This window comes from Rhinopithecus bieti, unplaced genomic scaffold (assembly GCF_001698545.2).
Source record: "Rhinopithecus bieti isolate Rb0 unplaced genomic scaffold, ASM169854v2 scaffold_2314, whole genome shotgun sequence".
In the NCBI taxonomy this organism is placed as follows: domain Eukaryota; kingdom Metazoa; phylum Chordata; class Mammalia; order Primates; family Cercopithecidae; genus Rhinopithecus; species Rhinopithecus bieti.
This window is the reverse complement of record NW_016803781.1, coordinates 2,747,545-2,762,429: the sequence shown is the minus strand read 5'-3', so window position 1 is coordinate 2,762,429 and position 14,885 is coordinate 2,747,545. Positions and strand designations below refer to the sequence as shown.

Here is a 14,885-nt window from a genome sequence, read left to right as displayed (position 1 = left end):
ACCCCCCCACCCCCCCCTTTTTTTTTTTTAAGATGAAGTCTCACTCTGTCAAGAGGCTAGAGCACAATGGCATGACTTCGGCTCACTGCAACCTCGGCCTCCTCGGTTCAAGTGAGCCTCCTGCCTCAGCCTCCCAAGTAGCTAAGACTACAGGCGTGCGCCACCATGCCCAGCTAATTTTTGTATTTTTAGTAGAGACGGGTTTCACCATGTTGGCCAGGATGGTCTCAATCTTCTGACCTCCTGACCTGCCTGCCTTGGCCCCCCAAAGTGCTAGGATTAAGGCGTGAGCCACTGCACCTGGACTTATACTTCTTAAATGTTTTGTCTATAATAAGGCACATAAACAGAGGGTATCCTGGGACTTTTTTTTCTCATCTGAGACTCTTGTTTTTGTTTCTGTCTGGAGACAGTCCTGCTCTGTTGCCCAGGCTGGAGTGCAGCGGCATGATCTTGGCTTACTGCAACCTTTGGCTTCCGGGTTCAAGTGATTTTTGTGCCTCAGGCATCCTAGTAGCTAGAATTGCAAGTGTGTGCCACCATGCCCAGCTAATTTTTGTATTTTTTAGTGGAGATGGGGTTTTGCCGTGTTGGCCAGGCTGGTCTCAAACTTCTGGCCTCAAGCAATCCGACCACCTCAATCTCCCAAGGTGCTGGGATTACACACATGAGTCACCTTGCCCAGCCTCATCTGGGACATTTTGATACATGTGTATTTTTGGTGATGATCAAATCAGGGTGCTTAGCATAACTATTCCCTCCTACAGGTGTTATTTCTTTGTGGTGAGAACACTCAAATTTGTTCCCTTCTAGCTTTTTTTTTTTAAAAATACAATATTGTAACCAGAGTCACCCAGCTGTGGAACAGGACACTAGAATGTGTTCCTCCCAACTAACCGTAACTTTGTTTCCATAACCAGTCCCTCTTATCCTCCCCTGCTTCCCCAGCCTCAGGAAACCACTCCTGTACTTTCTGCTTCTTGAAGTTAAGTTTTTGGATTCAACATAAGCGAGGTCATGCAGTGTCTGTCTTTCTGTGCTTGGCTTATTTAACAGATTGTTTTCTAGGTTCCTTGGTGTTGCCCTAAATGACAATTGCATTTTTTTTTCTTATGGCCGAAGGGTGTATCATTGTATATATGTATTACATTTTCTTTATCCTTTCATCTGTGGGTGAACAGGTAGGTGGCTTCCATCATCCTAGCTATTGTGAATAGTGATGTAATAGACATGGAAAGGCAGATGTCTCTTCAAAATACCGATTTGCTTTGACTGTGTAGCTAGTCGTAGGATGAATAGATCATATAGTATTGGACTTTGAGATTTTTGAGGAATCTGCAACTGCTTTCCATAGTGTATATAGTAATTGACCCTCCCATGAACACTTCTTTTTTCCTGGAAATTCACACCAGCTTGTGTGTTTGTATTTTTATTTCTCATATTCATTTCAAATAAGAGATGCTTTGTATGGTTTTGATTTCCACTTTTTGCAGGAGTAGTTAATGTTAACCACGTTTCTGTAAAGATAGTCAGTCTTATGTCTTCTTTGCTGAAAAATCTATTCAGGCTGTTTGCCCAATTTTGGTTCAGTTACTAGTTCTCTTTCGTTTAGATTTTTTGCTAGTTACTAGTGTTAGCAGCCTGTGCCTTTTGTAAAACAAGGCCTTATCAGCTGTATGTTTCCCCAAACTTCTCATCTTTGTGATGCTGGTTTTGTTTTTGTTTTTTCTCTGCCCCCTCCCCACCGATGGAGTCTTGCTCTGTCACCCAGGCTGGAGTGCAGTGGTACAATCTCAGCTGACTGCAACTTCCACCTCCCAGGTTCAAGCAATTCTGTGGCCTCAGCCTCCTGAGTAGCTGGGATTACAGGCGCGCACCACCATGCCTGGTCTAGGATGCCTTCTCTTTGGGTTCATTTTTTCCTCCTGCGCAGAGGCTCTAATGTTGTACTTAGTCTCTCATGTTTACGTTTGCATTTGTTAGCAGTGATTTCAGTGTCCCATCCAAAAAAAGAGATTGTTAAGCCATTTTATTTGTCCATTCAGTTGTCTTTCTCTGTTTATGCCAGTCCATGATTGCCTGGATAACTGTAGGTTTTATCTATCATCCACCTATCTGTCTGTAATATATCCTAATCCTATTATTTATTTACTTTTTAAAGACAGGTTATTGCTCTGTCACTCAGGCTGCAGTGCAGTGGTGCGATCTTGGCTCATTGCAGCCTTGAACCTCCCATGCTTAAGTGATCCTCCCTCCTTAACCTCCCAAGTAGCTGGGACTACAGGTGTGCACCACCATGCCCCACTAATTTTTTGTATTTTCTGTAGAGGTAGGGTTTTACCATATTGCCCGGACTTCTCTCAAACTCCTGGTCTCAAGTGATCTGCCTGCCTCAGCCTCCCAAAGTGCTGTGATTATAGGCAGGAGCCTCTGTGCCCGGGGCAACCCTGTTTCTTTCCTTTTCTTTTATTTGGATTAAATTGCAGGTTAGTTACATGTGAACCTTTGACATTGAGGCTTGTGGTCACTGACCGCATCACCCAAGCAGTGAGCAAAGTGCCAGTCAGGTGGTTCTTCCGCCTGCACCCCCTTTCTGCCTCCTTTTTTCATCTGATAGTCCCCAGTGTCTATTGTTTCCATCTTTATGTTCGAATGTATTCACTGTTTAGCTCCCACTCATAGTGAGAACATGGAGTATTTGGTTTTCTGTTCTTCCCTTGGTTTGCTCAACATAATAACCCCCAGGTCTATCCATGCTGCTTAGGACAGGATTGTGTGTTCTTATGGCTGCATAGTATTTTGTGGTGTGTATGTACCACATTAAAAAAAAAAATCAAATCCACTGTTGCTGGTCACCTAGGATGCTTCCAAGTCTTTGTTCTTGTGAATGGCATGGCCATGAATGCAGGAGAGCATGTGTCTTTTTGATGGAAGGATTTATTGTCCTTTGGGTAGATACCAAGTAATGGAATTGCTGGGTCTGATGGTAGTTCTGTTTTAAGTTCTTTGAGAATCTACACTGCTTTCCACAGTGTGAACCTTTTTTCACATTCCCCAAGAGTGTAGCAGTGTTCCCTTTCCTCTGCTGCCTCACCAGCATGGTTTAATTTTGGAAAAATGGCCATCTGACCCGTGTGGGATGGTATCTCATTGTGTTTCCGAGTTGCATTTCACTGATTAGTGAGGTTGTGCCTTTGTTCATGTCAGGTGGGCACTTGAATGTCTTTTTCTATTTTTGAGACAGTATCTCATTCTTGCCCAGGCTGGAGTGCAGTGGTGCGATCTTGGCTCACTACAACCTCCGCCTCCCAGGTTCAAGAGATTCTTCTGCGTCAGCCTCCTGAGTAACTGGGATTACAGATGCCTGCCACTGTGCCCAGCTAATTTTTGTATATTTTAGTAGAGATGGGGTTTCACTATGTTGGCCAGGCTGGTCTCGAACTCCTGACTTTGTGATTCACCTGTCTCAGCCTCTCAAAGTGCTGGGATTAAATGCATGAGCCACCATGCCTGGCCAGTGTTTTTGTAGTTTTAGTAGAGATGGAGTCTCACCATGTTGGCCAGACTGGTCTCGAACTCCTGACCTCAGGTGATCCACTGCCTCAGCTTCCCAGAGTGCTGGGATTATAGACGTAAGCCATGGTGCCCAGCCCCTTGACAACTGTTTCTAAGGACCCATTGCTAAAGGATAATTGCTGGATCAAGACTACTCTTCCAAAAGAGGATAATAAACATTTCCTCTTTTGTTAATAACTTAGATTATTCCTCTGAACAGCCATTATTGCACATTGCTGAAATGTTTGCCTCTGCACTGGCTGGCCCCAGAATGTTAATCATTTTGAGATTTGTGTTTTTTTTTCCTCCTATTTTTTGCCTTCCTCTATTAGCCATGCCCAACGTGAAGGCCATCCTTCCCTTTTAATGTACTATTTTCTTCTAATGTGGATCTACAAAAACAGAGTTTGGGCAGAGTCTAATAACAGGGACAAGAGAAGAAACAGATCCAAAGAGAGAGGGGTTTGGGCACAACCGAGGGGTTCTGGGGTCAGTTCTCAGTGGTGAAGGCTGACTGTGCATCTCTCTCCCCAGCTCCACTTGCAGCTGTGTCATATTGATAGCTTGAAATCTGCCACAGTGGGAGCATTTACACCATGGAAATTGGCAAATGCTGCAAATCAAGAGTGTTAATTTTTGTTTTGTTTTTTGAGAGTTGGCCATTAACTTACCAGTATACTATTGGCTTTAGTGCATGGCATCTATATATTGGTATTTGTTGCGGGCCGTTATTTAGACTGCCTTCTTATTTCTTAACTGTGTTCCAGGTGGTTAAAGGCAGCATAGCACTGAGTTCTGGATAACTGAGGGGACTGTGCACTTGGATTCGCTGTGCTAAGGTTCGGGTGGGGCTACTACATCTTGCCGGGTTGGGCAAGAGTGAACCCCAGGGGTCAACGTGAGTAGCCAGGATCCTGCCATAGGAAGCTTGGAGTGGAACTGACCTGCCCCTTTCTCTCTGTCTCCATGGCAGCTGGGTGGGCTATGAACAGGCCAACTGCAAGGGTGAGCAGTTTGTGTTTGAGAAGGGCGAGTACCCCGCTGGGACTCGTGGACCAGCAGCCGGAGGACGGACTCCCTCAGCTCCCTGAGGCCCATCAAAGTGGTGAGCCCCTGCCATCATTCTANCTTGGATTCGCTGTGCTAAGGTTCGGGTGGGGCTACTACATCTTGCCGGGTTGGGCAAGAGTGAACCCCAGGGGTCAACGTGAGTAGCCAGGATCCTGCCATAGGAAGCTTGGAGTGGAACTGACCTGCCCCCTTTCTTTCTGTCTCCATGGCAGCTGGGTGGGCTATGAACAGGCCAACTGCAAGGGTGAGCAGTTTGTGTTTGAGAAGGGCGAGTACCCCCGCTGGGACTCGTGGACCAGCAGCCGGAGGACGGACTCCCTCAGCTCCCTGAGGCCCATCAAAGTGGTGAGCCCCCTGCCATCATCCTATTTCCTCTCTCTGCCCATCATCCTACTTTCTGTCTCTGCCACCTTGGAGCCGGAGGTCCCGGGACCAGGAAGGAGCCTGCCCCTCTAGCATTGTGCCCCTTATGATTGGTGAGGAACCTCCTCACTGGGTGGGTGACCTTGCAAAAGTCATTTTACTTCCCTGAGCCTCAGTTTCTTCATCTGTAAAATGGGCATATTGGTATCTACTGTCTTGAGATTCCAATGTTCTTATTAGCTTGAGGGTTGTCACGCTGCGCAACTCCAGGGGGCTCCAATCACAAGATTATGAAATGCTCCAGAGGGCAGCATTCACATTCTATTTTATGTGGTTGGTGCCCCTCACCCCGCAGGGTTGGGCAACTGTCGTCACAGAGTAATTGCTCAATAACCGGTAGCCATCAGAAATACAAGAAAGTCTGAGTTCAGGACTGGAGGAGAAGGTGGTTTAGCTCTTCTTCAAGACTCGTGCCAGTGTGAGTTTTCAGTGCTTCTGAGATCCTGATTCTTATTAGTGTGTGTGTGAACTGTCAGGGAGGGTACAGGGCACATCACCGCTCAGTTACACTCCCAAACCCTCCAAGCCCGTTCTGGTTCCTCCCAGGACCTACTGGAAGGTTGGAGAACACTGGACTTTGCACCCCACAGACGTGGGTTCCCATATTGGCTGTGCTGCTCCCAGCTGTGTGGCCTTCAGCACGTCATTTGACCTCTGTGCCTCACTTTTTTCATCTGCCAAATGGCATAAAAGGATTTTATGTCTAAGGGATAAGGGTTTTATGTTTAAAGGATTAGATGAGATAGCTAAGGAAAATGTCATAGGAACAGGAGGATGGGAAGAGATGTAGAAATGAAGAAAAATCAAAATATCTCAGGTGCCTATTAGAGGCACAGTTAACCTGTGCATGTGTGTACGTGTGGGTGTGCATGTGTGGGTGTGTGCATGTGGGTGTGTGCATGTGTGTGTGTGCACGTGTGAGTGGGTGGGTAGATTATAGCTGCCATTTATAAAAGAGAAACTTGAGGCATAGGAAAAATGACATTTCAGAATCAAATATTCCCCAAAGTGTAGCATCTCAGAGTGTCTGTTACATGAAAATGGCCCAGTAGAAACTTAACAAATGGCTGCGATCCAACAGCAGTTGTCATAGACACGTGGTAGGTGCACTGGGCAGAGAGTGATGTGTGGGACATGTGGATCCCAACTCTGGGGCATGAGCTTGGGGTGGGAAGGCCAACCCTGGGCCCCGTCACCCATACTCACTTACCCACATCCTCTGCCAATAGGACAGCCAAGAGCACAAGATCGTTCTCTATGAAAACTCCAACTTCACCAGGAAGAAGATGGAAATCATAGATGATGACGTACCCAGCTTCCATGCCCACGGCTACCAGGAGAAGGTGTCATCTGTGCGAGTGCAGAGTGGCATGTAAGTGCATTGCCAGCCCTGGCTCACCCTGCCCCAGGAACTGAGACTCCGGGGTCCTAAGTCCTGCTCTGCTTTGTATACACTGGTCATCTTGCACACATCAGTGTTCTCTGCTGACCTCTGGCTTCCCACTGGAAAGTAAATGGGAATTCTCTGCCCACAGGTGGCTTACAGCCCCTGAATTTCTCCCTAGAGCTGCTTTTGGGGAAATGGCCTTTGGAGTGGAGAAACCTTGGCCTTTACCTCAGCCCCAGTGAGCAAGACATGTATGTCAGAGGGGCAAGTTGAGGCAGAGGGAGGATTAGGTTGAGGCAGGAGGGAAGGAATGAGTTGAGTAGTCTGAAACCTGTGAGAAGCAGGAGGACCAGCCCATGCTGCCTTTGACCGCATATGTCCCTAAGTTTGGGAACAGGAGGTGTCATTTCCCTCTGAATTGAAGTTCCTGGGCACATCGACCATGGCCATCAGCAATGAGGGATTTCTCATGGTAAAAAATTTGGATTCCATGGGGATCCACAGATGAGCTTTGGGCAGCGGTGTGCTGAACAGCTTATACCAGCTTGTAAGAACTTTTTTTTTTTTTTAAGTTGAAATGGAGTCTTGCACTGTTGCCCGGGCTGGAGTGCAACAGAACAATCTTCGCTCACTGCAGCCTCCGCCTCCCAGGTTCAAGCAATTCTCCTGCCTCAGCCTCCCAAGTAGCTTGGATTACAGGTGCCCACTACCAAGCTCAGCTAATGTTTTGCATTTTTAGTAGAGACGGGGTTTCACTGTGTTGGCCAGGTTAGTCTCAAACTCTTGACGTCAAGATCTGCCCGCCTTGGCCTCCCAAAGTGCTGGAATTACAGGCGTGAGCCACCGCACCCAGCCTGGAACCGACTCTTACATTTTCAGAATTTGTGTGAACTGGTTGACTAATCATTGGTAGCTTGAAACCAGCCACAGTGGGTGCATTTACAGCATAGAAATCAGCAAGTGCTACGAATTAAGGCTCTTTCCCCCCAACAGAACCAGTTTAGCCAAACATACTGGCTTCTTGGGGTTTGTCAAACTCCTAAAGTGGTATGCAAAGTTCTCTGCTCCTGTTCCCCTTCATTCCCTCTTTCCCTTCATTCATTCATTGATTGATTCATTCAGTTTGTCAGTGCTGCCGTATGCCAGGCATTGTGTTAGGTGCCGAGGGTGAAGGAGATGAAAGAGGTTTGGCTTCTGCCCTGTGTAGCCAACAGTCTAGAAGGGGCAACTGTTAAGAATCCACATGCATCTAAGCTACTTCCTTGAAGAAAAGATTCTTGAGCTGAGATCTCAAGGAACAGTTAGGAATTGTGGGGGTAAAGAGGCCAAGGAAGGGCATCCCAGGCAACAAGAGCAGCATGTGCAAAGGCCCTGTGGTGTGTGTTGGGGGAGCCTGGTAGGTCTGAGAAACTCTACAAAGGTCACCGGCTGGAATGCAGAGATGTGGGAGCATAAGAATGCGAAGGTAGTGCTGGAGATGTCCACAGAGACTGGCCAGGCAGGTCCTTGCAGGCCAGGCCTGTGTGACATTTTCTGGAGAGAAGACCAGCACTTTCATTAAGTAGCCCCTGGAACCTCCCCCAACATTTTGGCCTTGCAGCTGGGCTTGGAGGTGGGATAGGGAGTGGATGGAGATGGTTCAAAGGCCTGGCTTATTCTAAACTTCAGTGAGCTTAAGATACCACCCCCTTGCTCTGACCCCAGTATCAGGCCTTCAGTCAAAATTTGCTTCAGGAGGCAGTGAGCTCCCTGTCAAGAGAAGGAAGAAAGCAGAGGCTCAGTGCTAGAAGGGTGGGGTGGAAAGGGTGTCCTGCTTACCCCTGGGAAGTGGCAGTGGTTGGGAGGCTTCACCCTTCCTAGTAGTTTATGAATGCTCTCTCTCCCCTCGCTTCTCTCTTGTTTCTCTTCCTGTTCCCCCAGTTCACCCTCCCCTCACCTCTAGTCCTGCAGGTGGGTTGGCTACCAGTACCCCGGCTACCGCAGACTGCAATAACCTGCTGGAGAAGGGAGACTACAAGGACAGCAGCGACTTTGGGGCATGTCACCCCCAGGTACAGTCCATGTGCCACATCCGCGATATGCAGTGGTACCAATGTTGGCGCCTTCCACCCCTCCAACTGGTGCCCTCCCCACCACGCCTCCTTCCCAGGACCTAGGCCTGCTGCCCAGGAACCCTCTACACCTCCCAGAGAGTAAGTAAAGTATGACTTACAACTTGTCTGCTGTGGGTCTTTGATCTCCCCTGGCAGCTGGGGTATATGTGCGTGCGCACGCGTGTGTGTGTGTGTGATAGAAATAAGAATTGGCAAGTATCTGGGCTAGGAGTAGGGGAACAGAACCCTTAGGGAGTCTTACGGTTCTGCAGCTGCTTAGCTCTTAGCTGTGTGACCTTGGATACAGTGCCCAACCTCTCTGAGCCTTTGTTTCTTCACCAGACTTGCAATTCCGTTCCCTCTTGAGTGACTGGCTGGTCTCGGGATCCCTGAATATTTGTGATCTGCCTGCCTCAGCCCCCCAGAGTACTGGGATTACAGGTGTGAGCCACTGTGCCCGGCCAACATTGAGGAAATTATTTCTAATCCCCAGTCACAAAGAAATTCTCTAATACATTTATTTCTCTAAACTTTTTAAACATTTGCTCTTTACATTTGCATTCTTAATCCTTCTGGAGCTGATTCTTGTATATGGTGTATGGTAGAGATTCAGTTTTGTTTTTTTTTTCTCTTTGGAAGTCCAGTGTCAATTCATGAAGGAGTCCATTTGCTGCACTGCGGCACAGTCACCTTGCTGTTCTATCCCCTTCCCCACAGGTGGGGTGATTTTATGGGCTGTCTTTTTTGTTCCTGTAGTCAGTGTATCCCTGCACTCTTGCCACATTGTTAACGACTATTGCTTTGTAGTCAGTGTTGAGGTCCCTAAAACAGGGGCCCTCAAACCCTTGGGCCTCCCATGGTCTGAAATGGGGGTTGCACAATAGGAGGTGGGCATTACAGCCTGAGCTCCGCCTGCTGTCAGACCAGCGGCGGCATTAGATTCTCATAGGAGTGCAAACCCTATTGTGAACTGCACGTGCAGTTCACAGGAACAAAACCAAACACCGCATGTTCTCACTCATAAGTGGGAGTTGAAAAACGAGAACACATGGACACAGGGAGGGGAACATCACACACCCAGGCCTGTCGGGTTGGGGGACAAGGAGAGAGCATTAGGACAAATACCAAATGCATGCAGGGCTTAAAACCTAGATGATGGGTTGATGGGTGCAGCAAACCACCATGGTACATGTATACCTATGTAAGAAACCTGCACGTTCTGCACATGTATCCCAGAACTTAGAAAAAAACAGTTAAGTGCTCAATAAATTTCTGTCATCTATTTCTTCATTCATTCTTCAACCAGTACCTACTGAGTGCCTATTTGGATACTTGGCTTAGTACCTGGGTAATGAAATAATCTACAACAAACCCCCATGACACGAATTTATAACAAATTTGCACATGTACCCCCGAACTTAAAAGTTAAAAAAACAGAATCCACACAAGTCTGAGCTACTTCCCTTCAGGAAAAGACTCCAGCTGAGATCTCAAGGAAGAGTAGAGGTTGCAAGGCTAAAGAGGCTAAAGAAGAGCGTCCCAGATGAGAGCGGCATGTGAAGGGCCTTGTGGTGGGAGGAGCCTGGTAGCTCTGAGAAACTCCACAAAGGCACGGTGGTGGCTGGAATGCTCAGAGATGGGGGGGCACGTGGAAAACCTTGTTAAAGTGGTTAAAATGATTATCATAAAGGTGGAAACTAATAAATGCTAAATAAATGTTACTCTCATCCATTTCTTCATTGATTCTTCACCCGATACTTAGTGCCTATTTCACTCCTGGAACTGGGCAGAGTAGGGATACAAAGTAATAGATTCTACCCCTAGAAGCTCTCACTTGTGGGGGTGGGGGTGGATTGTAATCGTTTTTGAGAGTAGAGCGATGGTGATTATTATGGATTGAATGAGAACCCCCCCAAATTCATATGCTGAAATCCTAATCCTTAGTACCTTAGAGAATGTGACCTTATTTGTAAACTGGGTCATTGCAAGTGCAATTGTTTTGAAGTGCTACGGTCTCTGCTGTCCAGGCTGGAGTGTGGTGGCACAATCATAGCTCACTGCAGCCTCCAACTCGTGGGCTTTCAAGTGATCCTGTTGCCTCAGGCTCTGGAGAAGCCGAGACCGCAGACGTGCGTGACCACACCTTTCTAATATTTTATGTAGAGATTGAGGGGGTGGGGGGCGGACTCACTGTGTTGCCCAGGCTGGTCTCCTGGTCTTAAGCAATCATCCCATCTCCGCCTCCCAAAGTGCTGTGACTGCAGATGTGAGCTACCATGCCTGGCCAAATGTAATTAGTTATATTAAGAGTGGATCATACTGGAGTAGGGTGGGCCCCTAGTGGAATGTGACTGGTGTCTATGAAAACGGGAAACTTGGAGAGAGCCACGCACACAGGGAGAATGTCATGTGAAGATGATGCTGGGTTGATGTTTCTGCAAGGCAAGAAGTGCCGCAGATTGCCTGCCACCCACCAGAAGCTAGGGGAGAAACGAGTGTCACTTGCAGCCTCCAAAGGGACCCAACCCTGCCAATGCCTTAACCTTCGACTTCCAGCCTTCCTGGGGACTTCCTAGAGAGTATACTGCCCGTCCGCACTCTTCCTCCCCCTCTTTCTCGCGTGAAGAGTGTTCTGTGTGTGTCCCTACTCACCTCCCCTGTGGGCCTACAGTTCCCTCCGGTCTCTGCAGGACCCGGCAGAGCCTTTCTTCCAGTCCTCAAGGCTCCACTGCCTCCTGCAGCCACTAGGTGTCAGCAAAGGGTCATCTTCGGAGTTCCCGGCTGGGTGACCCGAGCTGCGCAGGCTCTGATTGGAGGCCAGCGCCGTCAGTCACAGGCGGGCAGCCCAAGCTTGGCGGGGCCGCCGCACCTCCTCACTCTCAGTAGGGAAACTCAGGCTCAAGAGAGCCCGGAGCCCGAACAGTGTGGCCCCTGGGACAGTGACAGTGCTGGGGCAGGCCTCCAGAGTCCCGTGTCTTTGCTTTCCAAAACTCGGGAGGGGGAGGAAAAAAAATCCAGCAACCGTTCTTTGCCTTAGGAAGGTGATTCCAAGATTCCGAGGCCCTTTCTCACCCATGATGTCACTGGAAGCCACGGAGCAAAACCCCAGTCCCACCATTTGGGCATCTGACAGACCAACCGCTCTGTGTTTCAGTTTCCTTTAAAATAGGAGCAATAATGCCGCTCAGAGGATTGCGGTGAAGAGTCCAGAAGATGACGCTTATGAAGTTTAGAGCAGAGCCAGTCACACAGCAAGGTCCTGAGTAAAAGCACGAGAAGTGGCTCAAGAGCGTGCCTGCTGGGGGGCGGGTGGGGGGCAGGCGAAGGCTAGGCTCCCGGGAGGAGGAGTCTTGGGTTTTGTAGGAGAAATAGGAGTTTGCCAGATGGCCTGGATGGAAACACCTTCCATATGTTCATTTACCAGTTCACTCATTCATTCCTGTCACAAAATTACAACAAATTTAATTTAAAGGCCTTAATTGACTTTTTTTTTTTTTTTTTTGGAAGATGAAATCTCACTGTCGCACAGGCTGGAGTACAGTGGCATGATCTCAGCTCACTGCAACCTCCACCTCCCGGGTTCAAGCAATTCTCCTGTATCAGCCTCTGGAGTAAGTGGGACTACAGGCACATGCCACCATGCCCGGCTATTTTATTTTGTGTTTTAGTACAAAGGGGTTTTGCCATATTGGTCAGGCTGGTCTTGAACCCCTGACCTCAGGTGATCCACCTGCCTTGGCCTCCCAAAGTGCTGGGATTACTGGCGTGAGCCACCACACACAGCGTTTAATTGACTTCTATTTGCCATTCTAGAATTGAGCAACAACATCTCATTCTGTAAAATAGAATATGTGTCCAGATGAGTTGAACAGAAGAGATTTACAGACAGCAACAGGCAGAAGGAAGAAGATACAGGGAACAAAAAAGCAGAATGGTCGTTTCAAAGTTACTTTCCCTGTAAAGGTTAAATCCTAGGGAACTTCGTTCTCCTGCCGGCTGAAATTGGAAGGCTGGGCAAACACCTTGGTTTGGGCTTACTGGTGTGGCACGTCAGCACGAGTCATTCCGTTTTGGTTTGGTCAGTGGGGCCTAGGGCAGGAGCTCAGTCCAAACCAATGGCCTCCTATAAACTTGAGCTCTCCCATCTTCTTCTGCCGCCCTTGCTCTGCTTCCCTCCTCTTCACCCTTTTCCTGTTCTTCCTCCTGGTCCTCTGGTTTGTCCTGCTCTGCACCCCCACTTTTCTTCAACCTCCAACTTCTCTCCTTCCTCTCCTCTCATGTCCCCAGATGCATCCACTCAGCCAGGCCCCAACCTCACCCCTAGCGTGATGGGGTGGAGGGACGGGCAGCTGGAGCAGGTGGGCTTATGAAGGTGGACAGACCACTGTCTCTAAGCAGCCTGCGGAGGGCCTGCCTGATCATTTGTAGGAGCCTTGGGTTTCAGGGGAACTAGTTCTTGGTATTGGAGAGCTGGACTCAGCAGCCAGACTAGTCCCTGGGAAGTGGGCTGGAGCCTGGCAGAAACGGGGAGGAAGCCACAGGGCAGCCCTAAGAGAAGCAGTGGAAACAGCCCCAAGTCAGGCAGTGGAGCCAGAGGCCCCTGAAGGCAGGCAGGGCTAGAGTCAAGTCCCAGATCTCCTACTCATTGACCCTGTGATGGCAGGCAAATGACCTTACCTCTCTGAGACTCTGTTTCCTCATCTAACCAAGGGCCATACAGGGGTTTTTATTGCATCGGTAACTCTCAGATACTTGGTCATGGATCTGACACAAAGTAGTTGCTCAATAAATGACAGCCTAGTTGCCTTTTCGCTCTTCATTCATTCATTGAATAGTGATTGGGGACTCTCTCCTGTGCTGCCCGCTGCTCCATGTACCAGAGACACAAAGCAAAGGAGCCTGCCTGTCAAGCCTGCCTTGTCACTTGTTACCAGGAACTCCTGCTCCCTCCTAGGGCAGCCCCTGGTTAATGGAGCTGAGAGAATGCAAGATGCTGAGCCGTGGGGTGTGCACGAGAACCAGGAAGGAGGCTTTATGAAAATCAGGGTCCAGGTGCAGCCCCAGGCCAGGTCAGCTCACGGGGCAGGCAGGTGAAACTGGAGGAAATTGGAGATACAGCGGGAGGGAGGGAGAAAAGGTAAAACCTCTCGCCACCTCCTCAGTGCCTAAAAAGGTCTGAAGCTTGCTCAAAGCTAAGAATTTTAAATCCAAACTCAGACATCAGCCAATAGTAAATGTTTGCAAGGCTTGGAGAACAAAAACTCTAAAGTGCTTCTGCAGTGATGTAAACTGGTGCCATCACTTTGCAAAAATTAGAATTTGACAGACTCTAGTAATGTTGAAGATGCGGAAATCTGGAGGGCCAGCTATTTCTTCACTGGGTGTTTACCCTGGAAAATCTCTCCCACATCTGTACCAGGAGATAGGTTCAGGATGCTCAGAGCAGCGTTGTCTGCACTGGCAAAAAACTGGAAATAACTTACATGTCCGTGAGAAGGAGAATGACTAAATAATCAGCATGCAATAATATTATCATGCAACAGACCAAAGGGATACACAAGACCTTATGTATTCAACATGGGCATAACTCAGAAACATTGCCAGAGGTAAAAAACAGAAAACAGACAAGTTACAGAACAATATCTGATATTTATAAGAATGTTTTTAAAACACACATTATCTGTAGTGAGGGATCAGTTTTTGTATTTTACTATTTTGATCACTTATGGACTGAAAAGTTAGTAGAATATAATAAAATGAATGACCAGAAATGCAAAATGAAAATACAACAAACATTCCCAATTTAAAATTTTTATATTAACAATTAGACTGTCAAATTATTAAAAGTCGTCGTCTTTTTTTTTTAAGAGACAGGTTAGCGGGGAGGTCTCACTATGTTGCCCAGGCTGGTCTTGAACCCCTGGCCTCAAGAGGTCTTCCTGCCTCAGCCTCCCAAAGTGCTGGGATTACAGGGGTGAGTCCACCACGCTTAGCCAAAAGTTTCTAATCTTACTCAATTTCTGTGTTTCTGTGTTTATTTCATCGCAGATTGATAACAAACAATTTCCACTGACCAGACTTTGAGTAGGTGTTGGCAAACTTTTTCTGTAAAGAACTAGGTAGTAAATAGTTCACGTTTTGGGAGACAATATGGTCTCTGGCAACTACTCAACCCTGCTGGCATCACATAGAAGCAGCCGTAGGTAAATGAATGGGTGAGGCTGTACCTCTGTGAAACTTTATGTCCACTGAAATTTGAATTTCATTGTCATGTATTACACAAATATTTTGTTACCTTTTATGTTTTAAAATTTATTTATTGATATTTTGGGGGTAGATGTGATATTTTGATACAC

General features: G+C 47.7%; 1 pseudogene across 1 annotated transcript; it reads left to right on the top strand.

Annotated features, from left to right (window-relative positions):
• Positions 1-4,770: 4,770 nt before the first annotated feature.
• Positions 4,771-10,232, top strand: LOC108515768 (beta-crystallin B2-like; annotated as a pseudogene). The gene is made up of 4 exons (XR_001881615.1): positions 4,771-4,971; positions 6,279-6,421; positions 8,387-8,628; positions 8,872-10,232. The product of XR_001881615.1 is annotated as a beta-crystallin B2-like (transcript).
• Positions 10,233-14,885: the final 4,653 nt, after the last annotated feature.